A 4,550-nucleotide genomic window follows, 5' to 3' on the forward strand; every position below is an offset into this window, starting at 1 on the left:
TACGATAGATCCCCTATACTTATGATGATGCTCCCTCACAAAAGAAGTTGAAGACAAAGTATTCACGCAAAGAATGTGCTGCTCCCCAAGAACCGTTGCTTGTTGAGCCAATTTCAGTTGCACTACCAGCTTCCAGCAATCGTGAGCGTCGTCTCATTGTGCATGAGCCTGCTTCCACAGAGCCTCATGAGTCTAAAGATATTCCAGCTGCTGACACCACCGCAGCTGAAGAAATTGGTGATGAAGACAATGTTGAATATGGTGAATTCCTTCCTTAGATCCTGCCCAACCCGGTATCATCGCCTCCTCCTACGAGCAATGAACTGATAAGAATTGGTGGTCCCACGACGCCAATCACACATGATGTATTCTGGGACGAGCAACACCCCAACTCCCCGTTGCATGAAGTTATTCCTCACATTGTCATGGCTGAAGATAATGTGTAGCCCGAAGTCAATGATGCCACGGAAGACAATGCCTATCCATCCACCTCGGATGTGACTGCTCCTCCTGTGCCTCACACTATGGAATGTGCGTTCTATCATGGTGAGCTTGTAACTATCAAGTGGCAAATCATGACACCACCTGCTGCTCCCGGTCCCCAATATGACTATCATGTGCACCATAGGCCTCAGACGCAGAAGCCAAAGCCAAGGATCCAAAGGCTTCCCTGTGTTGTAACCACCCAAGGATCATTTAGTGTGCTCAGCTTCAAAGAGCACAACACATTCTTTGACAAGGCCAATAATCCATACAAGAAGTCTAAGATCTCATCACACAGGTTTTAGAGCCACCAGCAATGCAGCTACTACTCATGCATTCTATACAACCAGGATAGGATCTTTCCCCACAAGCGCCTATGTTGTGATGCCATTGCTGGGATGCCATGTCTTGGAGAAGCTCTTGACTACTTTCGTGATGTTGGCCTTCTCCCATTTGTCGTCGACAAGGAGCACTGGAATGAAGAACTTCTTATGCAGTTCTATGCCACTTTACACATATCAGGCTACAACAGGGATCCGAAGACATGGGTCCTTGAGTGGATGACAGGGGATGTTCATCATGAAACCAAAGCTCAAGATATCATCGAGCTAACTTCCCTGCCCACTCCTGGTGATTAGTATGAGCCAGGTTGTCAGCTTCATGTCCAAGAATTGCATGGTGCATTCCAAAGGCTCGAGCCCAATATAAGCCAAATGCTTACTATGATGAAGCCATTGCCCATTGACGCTGACTATCTCAAGGAGTTCTATGTCAAGGACCTTGAGTACCTGCCCCACACCATATATCACATTCTGACGCATGCTCTATGGCCTATGAAACGGCATTCTCCTGACGCCAAGCTTGAAGGCACCATGAAGAAATTGGTCTTCTATATCATCAATGGCATCAGGTTCAATGCCCAAGACTTCTTTATCCGTCAGTTAGCAGCTCCAGGAAATGATCTATTTGGCCTCCAGTTTTATGCTCCATGGGTCATGCGGCTAATAAAACTTCACTCAAGCATCAACTATCAAGCTTCTATGTGCAACCATGGTGTATTCTTGCCTGAAGTGGACATGTCTCATGAAGCTATTTATCATATGCCTGCGATGGAGCCAATACGCGAAGACAATGTCGCCTTTCAAAGCTTCACTCAACCTATTGAAGGTGTTCATGTGTCGAATACTCCTACTGGTCCTCTTGCTGCTCAGCTTTGTCTGCTGCATCGTGCAAACACGGATGCAACAACCAGCACGGTAGCTCAAAAGCCTCAAAAGCATGCTCGTGTCCTGAATGACAGAGAACTTCTTGTATCCCTTCACCAGAAGTAGGATAGGCATCATGAATGACTGAGGTGCCAGATGCAGAGTCTTCTCATTGATGTCAATCGTATACGCAACCTTGCAATCAAGAATTCTTTTATTGCACATGACGCATATCGACGGTCCTAGAAGAGCCTCACTATGCTCTGTTCTGAAGACGATTTTCAAGAAGATGGCTTAACTGAATGTTTCATGTTTGACTCCTGGCCTCCCCAATCTACAAGTTGGCGTCCAACTCCTTACCTTGAAGATTCTAAATATTTATCTTCGGCACCAACTGTTGTTGGGCGAATCATAGATGAAGAGGATGACACCACTTCACCAGTGATGACTTCACTGCATGACGATTCTCCACCAGGCACCTCTGCACGGCCCAACTCCAACGTCGACCCAGCTGCCTCAACATCTTCACTGCCTGGGAATGAGTAGACACTCTATGTCTTCAAACCTTTTTGGTCATTACTAACAAAAGGGGGAGAAGCATATGAGTCGGGTGCTCATTTTTGCCTAAGTTTTTACAACTCTCATTCTTGAACTGTTGGCTTTTTAGTTGTAATACTTGAACTGGATGGTCGTCTGCCACTTTTGCTGCTACCTTATGATGCGATGATAAATCCTGCATGAAGTCACTCTGCAGACGCCAGTTTTTAAATATACATTTCATTTTCTTCATTACATTTGTGTATGCATCATGAATTGTCTTCATGTGTTGAAGAGTATCTCCACAAAGCAAAACCTGCCATCTGCATTTGCGATCAAAAGAAAAACATTTATATGCACATCTTCAGGGGGAGCCTCTTCCAACCTATGAAGACAATGCCCATGTACTTTAACTTTCACATACTTTTATCCCCGTTAAAAACTTCAAGAAGTTTGTCATCAGTCACCAAAAAGGGGGAGATTGTAAGTGCATCTAGTGCCACCCCTAGTTGGTTTTGTAGTGTTGATGACAAACATGGTTGAGGGACTAATGTGTTTGTGAGAATTGCAGGATAACACAGGTAGTAGTCCCTCATTGATTCAGTTTACCTACCAGAGATGACCCCTAAAAATGTATGAAGACATGGAAGACAATGGTGGTTGCCGAAGACATTCACCTTGAAGATAATCACCTATTGATGTCTACTACGCAACCTTTTTCTCATAGACTCGTGTTGGGCCTCCAAGTACAGAGTTTTGTAGGACAGTAGAAAATTTCCCTCAAGTGGATTACCTAAGGTTTATCAATCCATGGGAGCCGTAGGATGAAGATGGTCTCTCTCAAACAACCCTGCAACCAAATAACAAATTGTCTCTTTTGTCCCCAACACCCAATACAATGGTAAATTATATACGTGCACTAGTTCAGCGAAGAGATGGTGATAGAAGCATAATATGGATAGTAGATATAGGTTTTTGTAATATGGAAATATAAAACAACAAGGTAACTAGTAACAAAAGTGAGCGAAAACGGTATTGCAATGCTTAGAAACAAGGCCAAGAGTTCATACTGTCACTAGCGCAAGCTCTCTCAACAATGATAACATAATTAGATCATATAACAAGACCTCAACATGCAACAAAGAGTCACTCCAAAGTCACTAATAGCAGAGAACAAACGAAGAGATTATTGTAGGGTACAAAACTACCTCAAAGTTATTCTTTCTGATCGATCTATTGGGCTATTCCTATAAGTGTCACAAACAACCCTAGAGTTCATGCTAAAATAACACCTTAAGACACACATCAACCAAAACCCTAATGTCACCTAGATACTCCAATTCCACAAAAGTATCTACGGGTTTGATTATACAATATGCATCATGGAATATCAGATTCATCTATTCAAACACACAAAGAACTTCAAAGAGTGACCCAAAGTTTCTACCGGAGAGTCAAGATGAAAACGTGTGCCAACCCCTATGCATAAGTTCACAAGGTCACAGAACCCGCAAGTTGATCACCAAAACATACATCAAGTGGATCACGTGAATATCCCATTGTCACCACAGATAAGCACATGCAAGATATAGTGTTCTCAAATCCTTAAAGACTCAATCCGATAAAATAACTTCAAAGGTAAAACTCAATCCATTACAAGAAGATAGAGGGGAAGAAATATCATAAGATCGAACTATAGTAGCAAACCTCATGGTACATCAAGATCATGGAAAATTAAGAACATGAGAGAGAGAGAGATCAAACACATAGCTACTGGTACATACCCTCAGCCCCGAGGGTGAACTACTCCTTCCTTGTCATGAGATCACCGGGATGATGAAGATGGACACCGGTGATGGTTTCCCCCTCCTGCAGGGTGCCAGAACGGGCTCCCGGTTGGTTTTTTGTGGCTACAGAGGCTTGCGGCGGTGGAACTCCCAATCTAGGTTTATTTCCGGGGGTTTCTATATTTATAGGAATTTTTGGCATCAAGAACAAGTCATGGGGGTCCACAAGGAGCCCCCAAGACCGGAGGGCATGCCCTCGGGGGATTCGTGGCTCTCCTGGCTCAACTCTTTTGCTTCGGGGGCTTCTTCTAGTCCATAAAAAACCACCATAAATTTTCAGGTCATTTGGACTCCGTTTGGTATTCGTTTTATGTAAAACTCAAAGACAAGGAAAAACAGAAAGTGGCACTGGGCTCTAGATTAATAGGTTAGTCCCAAAACTCATATAAAATAGCATATAAATGCATATAGAACATCCAAGATAGACAATATAATAGCATGGAACAATAAGAAATTATGGATATGTTGGAAACGTATC

The sequence above is a fragment of the Triticum dicoccoides genome, chromosome 4B (genome assembly GCF_002162155.2).
Source record: "Triticum dicoccoides isolate Atlit2015 ecotype Zavitan chromosome 4B, WEW_v2.0, whole genome shotgun sequence".
Taxonomy (NCBI): Eukaryota; Viridiplantae; Streptophyta; class Magnoliopsida; order Poales; family Poaceae; genus Triticum; species Triticum dicoccoides.